Source organism: Pristiophorus japonicus, chromosome 18 (genome assembly GCF_044704955.1).
Source record: "Pristiophorus japonicus isolate sPriJap1 chromosome 18, sPriJap1.hap1, whole genome shotgun sequence".
In the NCBI taxonomy this organism is placed as follows: Eukaryota; Metazoa; Chordata; class Chondrichthyes; family Pristiophoridae; genus Pristiophorus; species Pristiophorus japonicus.
The window spans coordinates 64,701,869-64,723,385 of record NC_091994.1 but is presented as its reverse complement, the minus strand read 5'-3'; the positions used below and the strand labels follow the sequence as shown (position 1 = coordinate 64,723,385).

General features: G+C 48.2%; 1 long non-coding RNA gene across 2 annotated transcripts in view; it reads left to right on the top strand.

The window, feature by feature from the left end:
• The window catches only part of LOC139229249 (uncharacterized), an 83,912-nt gene that overhangs the window by 4,282 nt on the left and 58,113 nt on the right, over nucleotides 1-21,517 (top strand). Inside the window, exon 2 of one of the 2 annotated variants that reach the window (XR_011587696.1) lies at nucleotides 11,242-11,486. This is a non-coding gene — a long non-coding RNA (uncharacterized lncRNA). Of the gene's footprint in view, nucleotides 1-11,241; nucleotides 11,567-21,517 lie in introns of those variants that run through there. The other variant, XR_011587695.1, reaches the window with a different exon arrangement.

The following is a 21,517-nucleotide window of genomic DNA, read 5'->3' as shown; positions in this document are numbered from 1 at the left end:
TACCACCTCCTTAGTGATTGTGTTAAGTTCCTCGCCCCCCCTATTGCCCCTAGAATGTCCACTGTCAGAATATTGTTAGTGTCCTCTACCGTAAAGACTGATACAAAATATTTGTTCAGAGTTTCTGCCATCTCCATGTTCCCCATTACTAATTCCCTGGTCTCGTCCTCTAAGGGACCAACATTTACTTTAGACCTAGGGGTATTTGTGCACAAATCGTCGAGAATGATTCCAGGGATGAGGGACTTCAGTTACGTGGAGAGACTGGAGAAGCTGGGGTTGTTCTTTTCAGAACAGAGAAGGTTGAGTGGAGATTTGATCGAGGTGTTCAAAATCATGAGGGGTCCGGACATAGTAGATAGAGAGAAACTGTTCCTATTGGCGGAAGGGTCGGGAACCAGAGGGCACATGTTTAAGGTGATTGGCAAAAGAACCAAAGGCGACATAAGAAAAAGTTTTTTTACACAGTGAGTGGTTAGGATCTGGAATGCGCTGCCTGACAGGGTGGTGGAGGCAGACTCAATCATGGCTTTCAAAAGGGAGTTGGATAAGTATCTGAAAGAAAAACATTTGTAGGGCTGCGAGGAAAGAGCGGGGGAGTGGGAGTGGCTGAGGTGCTCTTGCAAAGAGCCGGCACGGGCTCAATGGGCCGAATGGTCTCCTGTGCTGTAACCATTCTACGATTCTGAATCGTATTCTTCAAATTAAACGGTCAAGGATATCAGCAATTCTTCTGGATATCTCGGCCCCAAAATTCAGCTCGGTAGCGCCCGTTGTTTGTTTCCAAAATGGTGTCCACAGAGCGTGCGCGCATTTCTGGTGCGTGTCATGCCGGACACCATTTTGGGTAGGGTGTTAGCATGGACACAGGCATTAGTAGGACCCTCATTTACATATTCAAGTGTCCTAACGTTAGTTTTAGATGGCCACCAGGGACACCTGAAAAATGGGCTGGACTCCGCTTCAGGTTAGATGTTTTTCAGGCATCCTTAGGGCGCAGGACTATAGTCCCCAACACTGGGCCTCGTTGCTCAAGTTTCTCTGCCTGTGAAACAGGGTTAACGAGGTCCAATTTCTACCCCAGTGAGCTTGGATGATTCATGAGAAAGGTTAAACAAACTTCATTGGTTCAGGCTGGAGAGATATATGAGGAACACCACGCACAAGCTGGCCGGTCTGGCTCAAGTACACACCATATTGACCCTGCCTCTGGTTACTATGGGACTTCTAAACCTCAGCAGGATAAATTTAACTTAAAGGTAACATTTTTAATATAAATCGTCAAAATCCTTCTGTGGTATAATGCTCAGAACTCCCAAAACCTGACAGTCTTCCTAAGCTTCTACCTAAATATGAATAAATTGACAAGTTTTTAAAGCAGTTTATTATGGTACATAAATAGTTTATATCAGTTTAAAATCTAAATGTTATTCTGTTTTCACTTGTGCTGGTCCTTGTGTGACACATTGAGCATATTCATAGATCGGCGACAATGTGCCTGGGCCAATGGCACATTTTTGTTATTTCCCCAGTTTGGCACAGTGAGATTTAGAGCAGTTTTGTATCCAGCGATATACCCAAGATTTAAGTCAATGTAAATTACATTTCAACATATTTCACATTAATTGATTTGCATTACAAAGGGTACTCTTTACAGAAGAACAGAGCGCAAACAAACTACTAAAATTGTCGTGTCCTCAAAAATTCCGGCAAAGATTGCTGAACACTTTACTGATTACTGTCTACGTCTCTATAGAATACGTTAGATTGCAGGTTACATGGCAGTATGGGACTCCGAATCCTCTATTCACTTATATAGGTGATAAGCAATAGAATCATACAAATTTACAGCACAGAAGGAGGCCATTCGGCCCATCGTGTCCGCGTTGGCCGACCAAGAGCTATCCAGCCTAATCCCACTTTCCAGCCCTTGTTCTGTAGCCCTGTAGGTTATGCCACTTTAAGTGCACATCCAAGTATTTTTTTAATGTGGTGAGGGTTTCTGCCTCTACCATCCTTTCAGGCAGTGAGTTCCAAACCCCCACCACCCTCTGGGTGAAGAAATTTCCCCTCATATCTCCTCTAAACCTCCCCCCATTTACTTTAAATCTATGCCCCCTGGTTGTTGACCCCTCTGCCAAGTGAAACAGGTCCTTCCTATCCACTCTATCCAGGCCCCTCATAATTTTATACATCTCAATCAGGTCTCCCCTCAGCCTCCTCTGTTTCAAAGAAAACAGACCCAACATCTCCAATCTTTCCTCATAGCCAAAATTCTCCAGTCCAGGTAACATTCTTGTGAATCTCCCCTGCACCCTTTCCAGTGGAAGCACATCTTTCCTGTAATGTGGTGACCAGAACTGCACACAATACTTCAGCTGCGGCCTAACCAGTGTTTTATACAGTTCAAGCATAACCTATTCCATGCCTCGACTAATAAAGGCAAGTATATACCTTCAGGGATCTGTGGACACGCACTCCAAAGTCCTTTTGTTCCTCTACACTTTTTAGTGTCGTACCATTTAATGTGTATTCCATTGCCTTGTTAGCCCTCCCCAAATGCATTACCTCACACTTCTTCGGATTGAATTCCATTTGCCACTGTTCTGACTAATACATTGATATCTTCCTGCAATCCGCAGTTTTCTTCTTCATTATCAACCACACAGCCTATTTTAGTGTCATCTGCAAACTTCTTAATCATACCCCCAACATTCAAGTCCAAGTCATTGATGTATACCACAAAAAGCAAGGGACCCAGCACTGAGCCTTGTGGAACCCCACAGCCTTCCAGTCACAAAACACCCATCAACCATTACCCTTTGCTTCCTGCCTCTGAGCCAATTTTGGATCCAACTTGCCACTTTGCCCTGGATCCCATGGGCTTTTACTTTCGTGACCAGTCTGCCATGTGTGACCTTATCAAAAGATTTGCTGAAATCCATATACACTACATCATACTCACTGCCCTCATCACCCCTCCTGGTTACTTCTTCGAAAAATTCAATCAAGTTAGTCAGACACGACCTTCCCTTAACATCATCATCATCATAGGCAGTCCCTCGGAATCGAGGAAGACTTGCTTCCACTCCTTAAGTGAGTTCTTTGGTGGCTGAACAGACACAGACTCTCACGGGTGGGACAGATAGTCGTTGAGGGGACTGGTTTGCCGCACACTCTTTCCGCTGTCTGCGCTTGATTTCTGCATGCTCTCGACGTTGAGACCCGAGGTGCTCAGCGCCCTCTTGGAAGCACTTCCTCCACTTCGGCCGATCTTGGGCCAGTGACTCCCAGGTGTCAGTGGTGATGTCACGCTTTGAGGGTGTCCTTGTAACGTTTCCTCTGCCCACCTTTGGCTCGTTCGCCATGAAGGAGCTCCGAGTAGAGCACTTGCTTTGGGAGTCTCGTGTCTGGCATGCGGACTATGTGGCCTGCCCAGCGGAGCTGATTGAGTGTGGTCAGTGCTTCAATGCTGGGGATGTTAGCCTGAATGTTAGACTGACCCTTCCAATGCCTGTCCCCAACCAGGCCTCGGATCACTTACCACCAAGGGCGCTACCAAGCGCCGAGCCTGCGGCCAACATCTCGCCACAGGCAACTAGGCTCATATAGCAGTGCCTGGTCCCCAGTCATCTTGGACCCCTTCCCTTAACAAATCCATGCTGACTGTCCTTGATTAATCCATATCTTTCCAAATGAAGATTTATCCTGTCCTTCAGGATTTTTTCCAATAATTTTCCCACCACTGAGGTTAGGCTGACAGGCCTGTAATTACTCGGTCTATCCCTTTCTCCCTTTTTTAAACAAAGATACAACATTAGCAGTGCTCTGGCACCGCACCTGTAACCAGAGAGGATTGGGAAATGATGGTCAGAGCCTCTGCTATTTCCTCTTTTAACATAAGAAATAGGAGCACGGCCCCTCGACCATTCAATACGATCATGGCTGATCCGATCATGGACTCAGCTCCACTTCCCTGTCTGCTCTCCATAACCTTTTATCCCCTTATCGTGTAAGAAACTCTCGATTTCTGTCTTAAATTTATTCAATGTCCCAGCTTCCATAGCTCACTGAGGCAGCGAATTTCACAGATTTCCAACCCTCTGAGAGAAGAAATTTCTTCTCATCTCAGTTTTAAAGGGGTAGCTCCTTATTCTAAGATCATGCCCTCTAGTTCTAGTCTCCCCCATCAGTCGGAACATCCTCTCTGCATCCACCTTGTCAAGCTCCCTCATAATCTTATACATTTCAATCAGATCACCTCTCATTCTTCTGAATTCCAATGAATAGAGTAGAGAAACCTACTCAACCTTTCCTGATAAGTCAATCCCCTCATCTCCAGAATCAACCTAGTGAACCTTCTCTGAACTGCCTCCAAAGCAAGTATATCCTTTCGTAAATATGGAAACCAAAACTGCACACAGTGTTCCAGGTGTGGCCTCATCAATATCCTGTATAGCTGTAGCAAGATTTCCCTGCTTTTATACTCCATCCCCTTTGCAATAAAGGCCAAGATACCATTGGCCTTCCTGATCACCTGCTGAACCTGCATGCTATCCTTTTGTGTATCATGCATAAGTACCCCCAGGTCCCGCTGTACTGCGGCACTTTGCAATCTTTCTCCATTTAAATAATAACTTGCTCTTCGATTTATTTTCTGCCAAAGTGCATGACCTCACACTTTCCAACATTATAATCCCATCTGCCAAATTTTTGCCCTCTCACTTTGCCTGTCTATGTCCTTTTGCAGATTTTTTTGTGTCCTCCTCACACATTGCTTTTCCTCCCATCTTTGTATCGTCAGCAAACTTGGCTACGTTACACTCAATCCCTTCTTCCAAGTCGTTAATATAGATTGTAAATTGTCGCTTCTTTTAACAGCCTGGGATGCATTTCATCCGGGTCTGGGATTTATCCACTTTCAAAGCTGCTAAGCCCCTTAATACTTCCTCTCTCAATATGTTTATCTCCTCTAATATTTCACACTCCTCCTTCCTCATTGCAAAGTCTGCATTGCCCCTCTCTGTTGTGAAAATAGTTGCAAAGTGTTCATTCAGAATCATACCCATGTTTCTGCCTCCATACACATGAAATTGAAATCTTCCAAAATACTCGGAGGACCCAGTATTTTTTTCCCCTCTAATTCACCAGGCAGGAATTTCTTCTCTTGCCCATCTTCTCAGAAAGTCAGTGAATTTTAATGGGGTAGAGTTGAACAGACAGTGGCCATCTCTCATGTGTGAGCCTAATACAGTGAATGTAATAGGCTATTGATTGAGTCCAAGGTCCAATACTCACCCAGCACCTTTCCAGGAGGTTTCTGCATAGTAACCAGGAGTGGGGCCCTGGTTGATTTTCCTCCTTTCCCAGGCCACCAATGTCAAGGCCATTCCCACTGCCATCCTGACACAAATCATCCAACTGACCACAAGCCCGGGATCACATTAAATCCCCCTTGTCTATCACATTTGGTGCATTTACCACAGAGCCATTGGGCCTTTTAATGAGTGGCCTGCTATCTATAACTAATACAGTGTTTGTAAATAGAATTATAGAATCATACCACACAGAAGGAGGCCATTCGGCCCAACATGTCTGTGCCGGCTCTTTCAAATCCTGCAATTCGCTCTCATCGTGGCAGGGGCACCAAATGTGAAACTGGGAAAACAATTTCCAGAGCGAAATATTTCACACAAAATTATCTTTGCCATTCTCTGTCGCACTTTGAGGTAATAGAAATATCGAAACAGAAAATTAACACTTTAAAACCACTTTATTCAAATAACAATTATACAGCAATATAAAGTATAACATTTACAGCCAAATGCAAGTGAGCTGAAGTCACTCAAGTCACTAATATAGAAATGGATATTGAATATTGGGCATAATGGAAAATTTGCTGCACATCTCCTGTGGAACACATGCATTTTTTATATGAAATCACATAACAATGCTGCTGACACACTTCTCTTTACAAACTTGTTGAAAAATATCTTGTCAGGAACATAGGAACAGGAGTAGGCCGTTCAGCCCCTTGAGCCTGTTCAATTGTATCATGGCTGATCTGTAGCTTAACTCCATCTACCCGCCTTGGTTCCGTACCGTTAATAACCTTGCCCAACAAATATCTATCTATCTCGGTTTAATATTGTGCCCCCATGTTCTGGTCTCCCCCACCAGAGGAAATAGTTTCTCTCTATCCCATCAACTTCTTTAATTATCTTAAACACCTCAATCAGATCACCCCTTAATCTTCTATACGCAAGGGAAGGCAAGCCCTGTCTACGCAACCGGTCCTTTTAATTTAACCCCAGTATCATTCTAAGATGGATACTGGGGTAGCAGCTCCGTAGGGAGCTCCCCTGCTAAACAACTGCCATCTTTTACCATCAGCAACTTTCCATTCTCAACCTCCCCCCTCCCACTGTCTAAACTTCCCCTAGCCCCAATAGACCCTAATAGGGGGTGCATTCACTTAAACCCTTACTTTAAATCCAACCCTGCGAATCCCACAAGTTCTGGCCGGCCTCAGGCTTCCCACCACACCACCCATTGGCGATGACGACCGGACTGCCAGCGACGACCTGGACCTCTTTCCCCGCCGCCCCCCCCACCCCCCCATTCGGCAGCCTCCTCCTCGGTGTCGCGTCACCCGATCCTTGATCCCCGGTGAGCCAGGTGAGCCTTTGACCTGGCGATCGGGCCTCCACCCCCCCAGAGGCGACGTCTGGGCCCCCTCAACAACAGCTGGAGCTCTCCTTCCCCACAGGTGACCTGGCCTCTTTTCCTCCTCCAGCACATGGTGAGTACCATGGCTGTGACCCCCCCCCCCCCCACCCTCCCATTCTGAACCCCAGTGCACCACTGGCCGCCCCAATGCCTGCCCCCAACCAGGCCTTGGACCACCTACCATCAAGAGCATTACCCAGCGCCGAGCCTGCAGCCAAAATCTCACCATAAGCAACTAGAGCCCATACAGCAGTGCCTGGTCTCCAGTCGTCTTGGACTCCCTTGCCACTGGACCAAGACCTTGCTCAACTAAGTCCGTGTGGTAGCTGGGTGCAACGACCACCTCACGTTAAAAGAACTCACGCACAGGCATCTTCCACTCCGTTAACATGAAGTTCGGGACCTAGAACGTCAAGATCCTCATGGACAGCTCCATTCTGTTGAGTCTGTGATGCACCCCCTCCAATATATCCCTCCTGAGATGTGGTGCCCAGAACTGAATGCAGTATTCCAGATGGGGTTTAACCAAAGCTTTATATAACTAGCATAATTTTCATCTCTTCATATTCCAGCCCTCTTGAGATAAAAGGCCAACATTCCATTAACCGTTTAAAGTATGTTTTGTACCTAGCTGTTCATAATTTCTGTACATGGACCCCTAAATCTCTCTGCTCCTCCACAGTTCCTAGCTTCCCACCAGTTAGAAAATGCGCTGATCTCTCTTTCTTAGGTCCAAAGTGGGTGACCTCACACTTCCCTACACTGAACTCCATCTGCCACAGTTTTGCCCACTCACTTAATCTATCAATGTCCCTTTGCAACTTTCTGCTCCCATCTGCACTATTTCCTGTGCCACCTAACTCCGTGTCATCAGCAAACTTAGATATACGGCTCTCTCTTCCTTCATCCAAGTCATTTATAAATATAGTGAAAAGCTGAGGCCCCAATACAGCTCCCTGGAGACACCACGAGTTACATCCTGACAATGAGTACATTCCCATTATCCCTACTCTGGGGCCGAAATTGTCCCTCTCCTTAAGGACTGTTATCACCACAAATCAGCAGTCACGCTGCGGAGTGGAGTAGCCGCTGACTTTTTGTGGAATGGCCGCTGCTAGCCCAGTTACCCTCCCGAGGTTTCCCGGCGGTGCCCCTTTATAAATCCACGCTGATCAGTTCGCGTTTGTCCAAGTGCTCAGTCACTCTGTCCCAAATAACAGATTCTACTAACTTCCCCACAACAAACGTCAGACTAATAGATATATAATTTCCTAGTTTATCTCTCTTGCCCGTTTTAAATAATGGAGTGACATTGGAAAACGTCCAATCCAAAGGGACAATTTCTGAATCGAGAGCACTTTGGGCGATTATGACTGGAGCATCTATAATTTCCTGACTGTTTAATCCCCTGGGGAGGCAATCATCGGGTCCTGGAGATTTCCCTATCTTTAGTCTCATTATTTTCCCCATTACCATTTTTTTGCTTATTTTGAATCTATTAAGTTCCTCCCTTCAATTTATTTTTACATTTTCTTGTATCTCTGGTACTTTATCCTCGTCCTTTACCGTGAAGACCGATACAAAGTAAGCATTTACCAAGTCAGCCTTTTTCTGATTTTCAATGATAATAGCACCTGCATCTGTCTTTAAGAGGCCCACATACCCTTAGCCACCCGGTCTTGTAAAATCTTTGATTGTTGTCCTTGATATCCAGCTCAAGGTTTTTCTCATATTTCCGTTTTGCATCTCTTTGCCATTCTTTATATCTCTCCCGCTCCTCAGGATCTCGACTGCTCTTTGCATTTGTATAGGGCCTTTCCTTTCGTTTTACACTATCTCTCACTTCTCTCATTGACCAACATTGTTTAATTGTCAGGCACTTTAGCAGTTGACGGTGCCCCTTTGTGTTTAGCTATTTTAGAGGCGGATAGACTCAGGTCAGCTCGTTGGCCACAGGGCAGGAATCAAACCTGGTCTGGTGGCTTAGTGCTACGACAAGCAGTGTATTTATCACTTCAGCTGGACATTCTCACATCCTGTTCTTGCCTTTGAATTAAAAGCCTTTCCCAGTTAATTATGCTTTATAAATCCGGGATAAAAGGTTAATTTTATGCAACATAGTTAAACATGTCAAAGTTATTGTGTTGTATTTGACCTGAAAGCTATTGAAACCAGCTGTATTAGTTTATTCTTCATGTCTCATACTCCAGAAGAGCTTAGCTCTAATTGACGAATTATACAGAGCCAACTCTCAACTCCTGATTTTCAAAATCAGGAGAATTGTTTAACAGGCAGCTGAATTGATAGTGCCCAAAATCAAAATTGCCTCCTCTGTCTCTATCCCCACTTCCAAATTAGAATACATAACGAGCAACGGCCCCTGCATCGATCCTTGAGTTACCCCACTAGTCACTTCCACCTACTTCCAATGCACAATTACCCTCTGTCTCTTAGATGCTGATAGTTGCCAATCCACTTCAGTAACTAAACCCATTCCATGCTTTTCTACTTTGCGGACTAAGCTCCTAATGGTACTGTATCAAAAGCCTTGCTGAAGTCCAAATAACCAACATCTACAGATTCCCCCTTATCCACAAGATCTACCATCCCCTCCAATTCCAACAGCTGGCGCAGCACCCCCACCCCCCAGTGGTCCATGGAGGCCCGTTTCATCCCTGCAGTGTTTGCAGCTTGGGTCCTTCCCTTTAATGAAGGGGAGAGCCTCTCCTACGCGATAGCGCTACATGGCCCAGTGTGTAGCGCTGCGCCCCGCTCCCAACCCGTACGGCGCACTACCGCCCTGGAAAGGAAGTGGAGTGCGTTATTTTGCGCTACACTTGCTGTCGGGGGCGGAAACCCAAATTTTTTGAACGGGGCGGGACTTCCGTGCCTGCCCCAGAATGTCCCGCCTCCCGGATGTTACTGCAATTTCACCCGCAATAAGGACGCTGAGGATGGTTAAGAAAGAAGTTGCGGAGGTACTGGCTGTAATCTTCCAATCCTGCTTAGAAACGGAGGTGGTGCCAGAGGACTGGAGAATCGCAAATGTTACACCCTTGTTCAAAAAAGGGTGTAAGGATAAACCCAGCAACTACAGGCCAATCAGTTTAACCTCAGTAGTGGGGAAGCTTTTAGAAACGATAATCTGGGCCAAAGTTAACAGTCACTTGGACAAGTGTGGATTCATTGAGGCAAGCCAACACGGATTTGTTAAAGACAAATTATGTTTAACTAACTTGATTGAGTTTTTTGATGAGGTAACAGAGGTTTGATGAGGGCTACGCAGTTTATGTGGTGTACAAGGATTTCCAAAAGGCGTTTGATAAAGTGCCAATTAATAGGCTTGCCAGAAAAGTTGAAGCCCATGGAATTAAAGGGACAGTGGCAGCATGGATATGGAAATGGCTCAGTGACAGGAAACAGAGAGTAGTGGTGAACGGTTGTTTTTCGGACTGGTGGTATTCCCCAGGGGTCAGGACTGGGACCACTGCTTTTCTGGATATATATCAATGACTTGGATGTGGGGTGTACAGAACACAATTTTCAAAATTTGCAGATGGCACAAAACTTGAAGTATAGTGAACAGTGAGGAGAATAGTGATAGACTTCAGGAAGATATAGACAGGCTGGTGTGATGGGTGGCCACGGGGCAGATGAACATTAACACAGAAAAGTGCAAAGTGATACATTTTGGTAGGTAGGAGAGGCTATATTATAGTAAGGGTACAATCCTAAAGGGGGTGTATGAACAGAGAGAAATGGATGTATATGTGCACAAATCATTGAAGATTGAAGGGCAGGTTGAGAAAGTGGTTTAAAGCGTACGGGATCCTGGGCTTCATAAATGGAGGCATAGAGTACAAAAGCGAGGAATTTATAATAAACCTTTATAAAACCTGGTTCAGCCTCAACTGGAGTATTGTGTCCAATTCTGGGCACCACACTTTAAGAAGGATGTGAAGGCCTTAGGGTGCAGAAAAGATTTACGAGAATGATTCCAGGGATGAGGGACTTCAGTTACATGAATAGACTGGAGAAGCTGGGGTTGTTCTCGTTAGAGCAGAGAAGGTTGAGAGGAGATTTGATAGAGGTGTTCAAAATCATGAGGGATCTAGATAGAGTAGATAGAGAGAAACTGTTTCCATTGGCAGAAGGGCCGAGAACCAGAGGGCACAGATTTAAGGTGATTGGCAAAAGAACAAAGTCGACATAAGAAAAACCCTTTTTACGCAGCGAGTGGTTAGGATCTAGAATGCACGGCCTGAAAAGGTGGTGGAGGCAGACTCAATCGTGGCTTTCAAAAGGGAATTGGATAAAAAATGGAAAGGGCTATGGGAAAGGGCGGGGGAGTGGGACTGGCTGAGGTGCTCTTGCAGAGAGCCAGCACGGGCTCGACGGGCCGAATGTCCTCCTTTTGTGCTGTAACCATTCTATGATTCAAAAAAAGTGAACCATGTTATAAAAGGATGATGTACATCAGTTACAAGTATTTGCTATTTTCTATTTCCTCAGGTGATTAGAGGGGAGCTGAGGAGAACTTTCTTCACCCAGAGGTGATGGGGGTCTGGAACTCACTGCCTGAAAGGGTGGTAGAGGCAGAAACCCTCACCACATGTAAAAAGTACTTGGATGTGCACTTGAAGTGCCGTAACCTACAGGACTACGGACCGAGAGCAGGAAAATGGGATTCAGCTGGATAGCTCTTTTTGGCCTCGATGGCCTCCTTCTGTACCGTAAATTTCTATGATTCTATGAAGGTAATGCTTATAAATGGTATTGTAAAATCTACTGTGCCGCTGCTGTTCACCAATAAATGTGCTTGTCAGTTAAAGTTTAAGTCACAGTTTATGGAAATGTCATTCTCCCTACTTCTGGCCATGAGGGAAATTTTCACAAGAGAAAACGGGTGGGTGGGGGGCGAGCGGGGAGTGAAAGTTGGAAAAGTTTGAAACCTGACCCCAACCCGTCTACATTCCGCCCACTTTCACCTTTGACTAAGGCCGGATGGGGGGTGGATTGGCAATTTAAATATGATAATGAGGCCCGAAGTCTGTACTTTAACTGCAGGGGACCTGGGATCCCGGGGCTCAAGATTCCTGGCATCTGTAACGAGACGGCCACAGCATCTGGCAGCAATCCTTGTGGGCCGCGAGGAGCGGGAGTGCTTTCTCCCGGCCCCGCAAGCTCCCCTCCCAGGGATTGCAACGCACGCACACCACCAACCCCCCCCCCCCTCACCCGGGGACAGGGATTGGACACCGCCCCCCCGCCCCCCCCCCCCCCGATCAGTGTCGTTATGCTGGGCCTTATCCACTGTACCCCCAATCAGTGTCGTTATCCTGGGCCTTATCCACTCTTCCCCGATCAGTGTCGTTATCCTGGGCCTTATCTACTCTTCCCCGATCAGTGTCATTATCCCGGGCCTTATCCACTGTTCCCCCGATCAGTGTCGTTATCCTGGGCCTTATCCACTCTTCCCCAATCAGTGTCATTATCCTGGGCCTTATCTACTCTTCCCCGATCAGTGTCATTATCCTGGGCCTTATCTACTCTTCCCCGATCAGTGTCGTTATCCTGGGCCTTATCCACACTTCCCCGATCAGTGTCATTATCCCGGGCCTTATCCACTGTTCCCCCGATCAGTGTCGTTATCCTGGGCCTTATCCACTCTTCCCCAATCAGTGTCATTATCCTGGGCCTTATCTACTCTTCCCCGATCAGTGTCGTTATCCTGGGCCTTATCCACTGTTCCCCCGATCAGTGTCGTTATCCTGGGCCTTATCCACTCTTCCCCGATCAGTGTCGTTATCCTGGGCCTTATCCACTCTTCCCCGATCAGTGTCGTTATCCTGGGCCTTATCCACTCTTCCCCGATCAGTGTCATTATCCCGGGCCTTATCCACTGTTCCCCCGATCAGTGTCGTTATCCTGGGCCTTATCCACTGTTCCCCGATCAGTGTCGTTATCCTGGGCCTTATCCACTGTTCCCCGATCAGTGTCGTTATCCTGGGCCTTATCCACTGTTCCCCCGATCAGTGTCGTTATCCTGGGCCTTATCCACTGTTCCCCGATCAGTGTCGTTATCCTGGGCCTTATCCACTGTTCCCCCGATCAGTGTCGTTATCCTGGGCCTTATCCACTGTTCCCCGATCAGTGTCGTTATCCTGGGCCTTATCCACTCTTCCCCGATCAGTGTCATTATCCTGGGCCTTATCCACTGTCCCCCCGATCAGTGTCATTATCCTGGGCCTTATCCACTGTTCCCCCGATCAGTGTCGTTATCCTGGGCCTTATCCACTCTTCCCCGATCAGTGTCGTTATCCTGGGCCTTATCCACTGTCCCCCCGATCAGTGTCATTATCCTGGGCCTTATCCACTGTTCCCCCGATCAGTGTCGTTATCCTGGGCCTTATCCACTCTTCCCCGATCAGTGTCGTTATCCTGGGCCTTATCCACTGTCCCCCCGATCAGTGTCATTATCCTGGGCATTATCCACTGTCCACCCGATCAGTGTCGTTATCCTGGGCCTTATCCACTGTTCCCCGATCAGTGTCGTTATCCTGGGCCTTATCCACTGTCCCCCCGATCAGTGTCGTTATCCTGGGCCTTATCCACTCTTCCCCGATCAGTGTCGTTATCCTGGGCCTTATCCACTCTTCCCCGATCAGTGTCGTTATCCTGGGCATTATCCACTCTTCCCCGATCAGTGTCGTTATCCTGGGCCTTATCCACTGTTCCCCCGATCAGTGTCATTATCCTGGGCCTTATCCACTCTTCCCCGATCAGTGTCGTTATCCTGGGCCTTATCCACTGTTCCCCCGATCAGTGTCGTTATCCTGGGCATTATCCACTCTTCCCCGATCAGTGTCATTATCCTGGGCATTATCCACTGTTCCCCCGATCAGTGTCATTATCCTGGGCATTATCCACTGTTCCCCCGATCAGTGTCGTTATCCTGGGCATTATCCACTGTTCCCCGATCAGTGTCGTTATCCTGGGCCTTATCCACTGTTCCCCCGATCAGTGTCGTTATCCTGGGCATTATCCACTCTTCCCCGATCAGTGTCATTATCCTGGGCCTTATCCACTCTTCCCCGATCAGTGTCGTTATCCTGGGCCTTATCCACTGTCCCCCCGATCAGTGTCATTATCCTGGGCATTATCCACTGTCCACCCGATCAGTGCCGTTATCCTGGGCCTTATCCACTGTCCCTGTTATTTAGATGCTCTGATAATGACTCCACGAGGCAAAGTATTGTACTTGAACTGTAGTGATCTTAGTCCGTTTAATATAACTGCAGAGTGAGGATACCACATGGTGGCCTCCCTTTTGTACCTGGGTACCCCTGGGCCTCCACTAGTTGCACCCTCTGGTGGTGCCAGCATACTGTATAAAGTGTGAACCTTGTTGATAATACATCAGGTAAACAAGTCTCCATCTTATGCAACTATACAGTGACTACACAGAGAGTATATCTATAGTATACATATATACGATCACTCTCCCCCAAGTCTTTTGTGCCAATACCTTTGCACTATGTGCTCTGGCTTAGCTCTCCCCAGACTTAAGTGCCAATAGCCCTTGCACCTTGGCTGTGCCTTGGCTTGGCTCTCTCCCTGTTAACCCCCAAGTCCTTATTGCCACAACGTTGGGTAGTGGTTACCAGTTGGGATGGTTCAATAATGCAGTGGGGCTTCAATGGGTTCTGGGTGTGATCCATGTGTGTGTCCATGGCTACGTGCATCCATTTCCTCCCACACATGTAGATCATGCCGGTGGCTCATCACATTCATATACATTCAAGTCCAGAAAAGGAAATTTGCATTTACATCATTGCATTTGTGGTACAGTTGTGAGGCAAGTACCTTTGACTGGTGAGATACATTGATGGTACATCTTTGGGATCAGTGCTGGGGTCAGCACCGGTGCGTGAGGACAAGCTAGTTCCAGAACTGCTAGATGGTGTCCAGGTAGTCTGGTGGTGGCGCGGTGCCCAGTGCTGGCAGTGGGAACCCGGTTGGCTCGAGTTGCCCGCTCTCGGGGCCTTTGCCGTTGTTACTAGTGTCGGGCAGGTTCACAGATGCCTGTGACCTCCCTGTCCTCTCCTTGCACCCCGGGACGCTGCTGCTCCCAGAGGAGCAATCGTCTGGCAGTGCACAGGGAACTTCTAACTCGCTTGCCTGGGTGTTATTTGATTTGGGATCCTGGCTGGTCCCGATCCCATTTGGGAGAACCGTTGCGGGTGTAATCTTGGTGGCGATGGGGTCTGGGGGCTGCGCCTTAGTTTGCTCTTTCAGGCTCGTGGTGGTTGGTGCCATCGGGTCCCTGAGAAGTGGAGCCGATCAGGGGCAGGGTATCGATACCGGTGCCATTGCCCTCCTGAGATCGCTTGCTCTGCAGCTTGTATATATTAACTGCTTGTGGCCACACTCCGTGGTGCATCACCCTGGTCCCAAGGACGCAGGCTACAGCATCGGGTAGCCCGCTGGACCTGTGTGCTTCCGATGGGTGTTTGCCAACTACATTATCAGAATACAGTTGAAATCCTGCATCGCACAACGTTTCATTGCTTATTGTAGATAAACTAGCTCCGATCGCAATCGCCCAACTTTTCTTTGCTTATTACATGTATAAAACTCTGATCATCAATTACAAGCTTTACATTTAGCTCACAGTTGTTATTACATTGAGTGAGAATGTGGGACTGTCCCTTTAAGTGTGGTGGGTTGCTGGCCTCCTTTAAGAGAGCCTTGCTATCTTTACCCCAATCCTCTTCTTCGCTTGGTACCACGTGTTGCTCCATCAGCGCTGCACGTCGTCGTCTGGCCGCGGCCATCTTTTCCTTCAGCGCTTCACCTTGTGGTTTGGGCGCCATCTTTCTTCCATCCATGATGTCTGCTGCTGTGATCCTCTTCTTCCCGGGTCCTGCCACTGGAGCCTGGAAGGTGCGTTCGGGTCGTCTCAGCTGGATCATCTCCGCGCAGTCGTGCTGAGGGGTCTGTGCTGAGGGTGCTGTGCTGGTCTGCTCTCTGGTGCAGGATCCAACCTCGGGTGGGGGCTTGCTTTGCCTCGGAGAACGGGCGATGTTGATCGCTGGAGGGATGAAATCTTCCCAGCTCCAATGGACCTTCTCCATCCACCTTCTTCCGAGTAGCGTTGGTCCATCACCTGCAACAATCCACAGTGATAACTTGTGCACCGGGCCATCATGGAGTACCTTAACATCCGCACTACCAACGACTGGGATAAGTTCATTGGTGTAAGTGCGCAGCTTTGCTTGAACCGGGACCAACTTGGGTCGTTCAGTTTGATTGTCCCATAACCTCTCAAAGGCTTCTTGATTCATTACTGACTGGCTTGCCCCCATATCCACCTCCATGAAGACTGGAGCACCATTTATCTTGACTTCCATTCTCAACGGGGAACATTCTGTGGTGCAGGTAAACATGCCATACACATCATCATGGGGCTGAGCTGCCTCTCTGACCACCTCTTCATAATCCACGCTGGATTCATGGCCCTCTGCAGACTCTTCATCAACACGGTGAGTCATATTTCTTTTACACATTCGCTGGATGTGGCCCTTTGTGCTGCAGCCTTTACACAGATAGTCCTTAAAACGGCACTGGTGAGCCCGGTGATTTCCTCTGCAACGCCAGCATGGTACTAACCGATTAGCCCCCCTCAGCAGACTCAGAGTTAAGGGACTCGGGGGCTTGTTCTCACTCCCCTGAGGAGATTCATGTTCTACAGTCCTGCCTCTAAAAGGCGCCAGTCTGTGTACAGTACTTGCCGGGTTTGAGTCCTGAGGATGAGTCATCCGCCTAGAGCCGCAGGTTGAGGTCATGAATGCCTGGCTCATGGTGATGGCCTTCTGCAGTGTGACTGGTATCCGCAGATAGTAGTTTGTGAAGAAGGCCCTCGTGGCCGATTCCGATGACAAAGATATCCCGCAGCGCTTCGGTGAGGTGGTCGCCGAAATCACACGGTGCTGCCAGCCTCCTGAGGTCTGCAGCATATTTCGCGATTTCCTGGCCTTTGGGCCGTCGGTGGGTGTAAAACCATTGTCTGGCTGTGAGGATGCTCTCTTTGGGCTTGAGTTGTTCTTGGATCACCGTTACAAGCTCCTTATACGTCTTCGTCGTCATCTTCGCTGGTGCCAGCAAGTCCCTGATGAGGCCATAGACGGTGGGCCCACAATTGGTGAGCAGGATAGCTCTGCACTTATCAGCCAGCGTGGCCGGATCATCGCCTGCCAGGTTGTTTGCTGTGAAGAAATGGTCGAGTCTCTCCACAAAGGCGTCCCAATCATCCCCATCGGCGAACTGCTGCAACGTACCAAGGTTAGCCATTTTCGCGTGAAAGTCCATAATCTCGTCGCCAATTGTTATGTCTTTAGATGCTCTGATGATGACTCCACGAGGTAAAGTATTGTACTTGAACTGTAGTGACCGTAGTCCACTTTATTAAGTGCAGAGTGAGGATACCACATGGTGGCCTCCCTTTTATACCTGGGTACCTGTGGTGTACAGCTGACCCCTGGGCCTCCACCAGTTGCACCCTCTGGTGGTGCGAGCATAGTGTATACAGTGTGAACCTTGTTGATGGTACCTCCGGTAAACAAGTTTCCATCTTATGCAACTATACAGTGACTACACAGAGAGTATATCTATAGTATACATATATAACAGTTCCCCCCGATCAGTGTCGTTTTCCTGTGCCTTATCCACTGTTCCCCCGATCAGTCTTGCTATCCCGGGCCGATAGACTCAGTTGGGAGGGTGAGGATTGCGATGGGCACGTCTGCTATTTGGCCGCGGTGCAGCTGCCGCCGAATTTGCTCCCTCTCCCTGTTGCTGCTGCCCTTCCTCCAGTCAGAGTGGAATTGCTAAAAGGATCCACATGTAGAAAAACGTGTGTTTGCTGTGCAGCCACCAGAAGCATTTTATAATTGTGTAAATAGCCAAAAATCAGCATAAACTACCAGCAAAATGTCTCCCAAACCTTTTCAGCATTTTAAATGAGAGGAGATGAGTACCCCTTTAAAAGTGTTGCAAATGGCCACCTCCCAACCTGTACCACCCACGGTTTGTGGGCGGGTGGAGGAAGAAGGGGTGACTGCACTGATTGACAGGAAAATAGCGTGGAGGAACCTTGCAACGTTAGTTACTGCCTGTTTGAAAATATTTATTTGGCCTGCGCTTGTTTCTGGCGGGATTGCGAGCCGCTTAAATTGAGGTCCGGCTGATAATCAGAATGGGCGGACCAATTACCATCAGCATTCCCCCTCCAACCCCGGATTTCGCCCTCGCTACCTCCCTGTTTACAGGAGCACATGTCCTGCTGGGCAACCCGTGCTGTTCCAGTCTGTCATTCCATTTCCCCACAGCAGCCAACATTATGGGCTCCCTGTGTGAGATTGACAATCTGGTGCTGACTGGAATGAAATGCGAGCCCTTTCTATACTGCTGGCTCACACCCACTTTGGACTGACTGGTGCTGGTCAGACTCATTTCCCTTCAGACCCTTACACTAGCTGGATACAACCCCAACTCTCAGAGATGATGAATAAGCAGTCTAGCTCATTGCAGTACCCATTCCCCCATGTGTGTATCTGTACATATCATCAATTACTTGTTACAGTCACATTTTGATCCATTGTGTTTGCCTATTTTGCTTCTTTCTTTTAAGTTTCACTGTGCCATTGTCCAGCAAAGAGAAGCTTACTTCTGGGCTTTTGCCAATTGTGCTTTTTAGCCAAGTTCTGTGAGAGATGCAGGAGAACAGCCTAGGCTGAGCCATCCTTGGGGAAGTAGCTGTTCTATGCTTAATTATATCAATCAATCATAGGCAGTCCCTCGGAATCCAGGATGATTTGCTTCCACTCTGAAAGTGAGTTCTCAGGTGACTGAGGAGTCCAATACAGGACTCTGTCACAGGTGGGACAGACAGTGGCTGGAGGAAAGAGTGGATGGGGAGTCTGGTTTGCCGCACGCTCCTTCCGCTGCCTGTGCTTGTTTTCTGCATGCTCTCAGCGATGGGACTCGAGGTGCTCAGCACCCTCCCGGATGCTCTTCCTCCATTTTGGGCGGTCATGGGCCAGGGATTCCCAGGTATCAGTGGGGATGTTACACTTCATCAAGGAGGCTTTGAGGGTGTCCCTGAAGCATTTTCTCTGCCCACCTCGGGCTCACTTGCCATATAAAAGATCCGACTAGAGCCTCTTGCTTTGGGAGTCTCATGCGGACGATGTAGCCCACCCAACGGACCTGATCGAGTGTGGTCAGTGCTTCGATGCTTGGGATGTTGGCCTGAGTGGGAACACTGACGTTGGTGTGCCTATCCTCCCAGTGGATTTGCAAGATCTCGTGGAGGCAGCGCTGGTGGTACTTCTCCAGCGTTTTGAGGTGTCTGCTGTATATAGTCCTTGTCTCTGAGCCATATAGGAGGATGGATATCACTACTGCCCTGTAGACTATAAGCTTGATGCCAGATTTGAGGTCCTGGTCTTCAAACACTCTCTCCCTCAGGCGGCTGAAGGCTGCGCTGGCACACTGAAGGCGGTGTTGGACTTCGTCGTCGATGTCTGCCCTTGCTGACAGTAGGCTCCCGAGGTATGGAAAATGGTCCACATTGTCCAAGGCCTCGTCGTGGATTTTGATGATCGGGGAGCAGTGCTGTGTGATGGGGTCAGGTTGGCGGAGGACCTTTGTCTTACGGATGTTTAGCGTAAGGCCCATGCTTTTGTTCGCCTCGGTGAAGGTGTTAATGGCTTGGAGTTCCTGATATCCCTGATACTATGGCTGACATTTTTGTGGGGCATATCCTACCATGCCATTGTCTGGCCACAGGAGTGTGCCACTATACCAAAAATAAATCCACATTGTTAATAGTGCCTAACAAAGAAAGGTAACTGTGACTGTAAAACCAGATCACTGACTTCTCTATTTTTCCATAAAACTGTTAATATTTTTGTTCCAGAGTCCATACTCTTTGCATCAGCAAAACCAGAGAGAGTCAAGAGTCACACATTTTCTCATTTGTGACTTAACATGCGCTGCGCCGACCATTAGATACAAGCCAGTTAGTTGGAACAGTGTCGTGGCTCTGTGATTTAAAGGGAGCCAGGGTCACTAATTCCCAGTGACTGACTTCCACGTTACAAGCTTTTCAGACCGAGGCTAACATAAGGATTTAGTCATGGATGCTTACAAATGATCCTTCTGCTATGTGTTTGGAATTTGTGCTGGTCGTTGACAATATTGTGAGAGATTAGAAAGTGATTCCCCATTTATCACACAAAGCGTCCACACTGAGACCAATCCAGCACTGTGCAGCAATACAGGTACGGCATTTCTTCACTTCACCCTTTGGTCAAAACCAAATCCAAAATATTTTTTGAGGAAATGAAAATATATTACTTCTCTCCCACCCCTCCCATTTTTCTTTGATGCCATACATCTGGGGGACTTATATTAGTACTTCAGGTCTATCTGGCCTGGAGAACATCAAAACAAAATGTCGGAATAAAACTGGAACGTGTTTATTCGAGTCATCCCTGTGCATTCCCTCAGTATGTGCCTTTGCCTGCCTAGTGTCCAGTTGCTGCAACATGGCTAGTGGAACACTGCTGACTTTCAGTGTGGGAGACTGCAGGTGGCCTTGCAAGATGACCTGGAGGTGCTCTGGGCTTAGTAGGCCCAGCTTTTGACGGCACCATCTCTGCATGAGCAGCAGCAGTCTGGGCTGGCTGACTGACAGGCAAAAGCAAGGCCACTGGCAGAGTGGCAGCGGTGGGAGGACGAACACTGTCATCCTGAGAGAATACAGCAGGGTCGGCCTCCACAGATCCATTGCCCCTCCCCCAGGGCAGCTCCTCAGCAATCCGAGTCATCTGTTGGAGGACAGATTGCTGGAATGCTGTGACACCCTGCAAGCCCCTTTCCACACTGGTAAACTCAGCCACCATGGCAGCTGTCATGTATCTCACACCACTGTATATAACTGTATCTTACCATGCTATACATGACTGTAAGTAGATATGACCTGTAACCACAAGCATACTTTACCACCAGGGGTGCACTTGCAGGAGACACTGCACACCTGTCCCACACAGGTATATAAAGGCAGGTCTCAGGCAAGTGTGGCATTCCAGAGCTGTGAAATAAAGGTGCAGGTCCTGAGTGACCTTGACTTCAGCATGTGCCTTGTGTAAATCTGTACTGCAGGGGCAGGACTTTACAGCAGCCGTCTGAGCTTGCATTACTTCAGGCTGAGCTTCCACTGCAGCTCTCAGACGTAGGGTGGCTTGTGCTTGTGCTGCAATGGAAGCTGCGACTTTGGCCATCAGACACCGCACGATGGTTGGGTTCACAAGTGTGTTATGGATCTGCCTAGCCCCTCCATGCTGGAAAGGATGGACTCCAAGCTCTGCCCAAAGCCCAGTGCAAGGCTGGAGCTGGATTCCTTCTTGCTCCATGACATTGCATTCAGGCTTTCTGGCAGGTCTGCCAATGCACCAAGCATTTTGTTGTGCATACCCATCAGCATTCTTCTGTAGGCCGCCCCATTGAAGTCCTCATCTGAGTGCTCTGCAGCAGAACTCGTGTGGGACCTCACCCTCTAGTGAGCTGGCACCTGTGCCACCCTTTCTCCCTGCCCTGGCTGCAGCCCATTCATTCCCGGTGTGTCACCATGTGTAGATCCCACGTCTAACCTATCCTCTAAAGTGCGCGGAGTGCCAGTATCTGAGTGTGAAATCGAGTGATGGTTCTCCTTCTTCTCTCC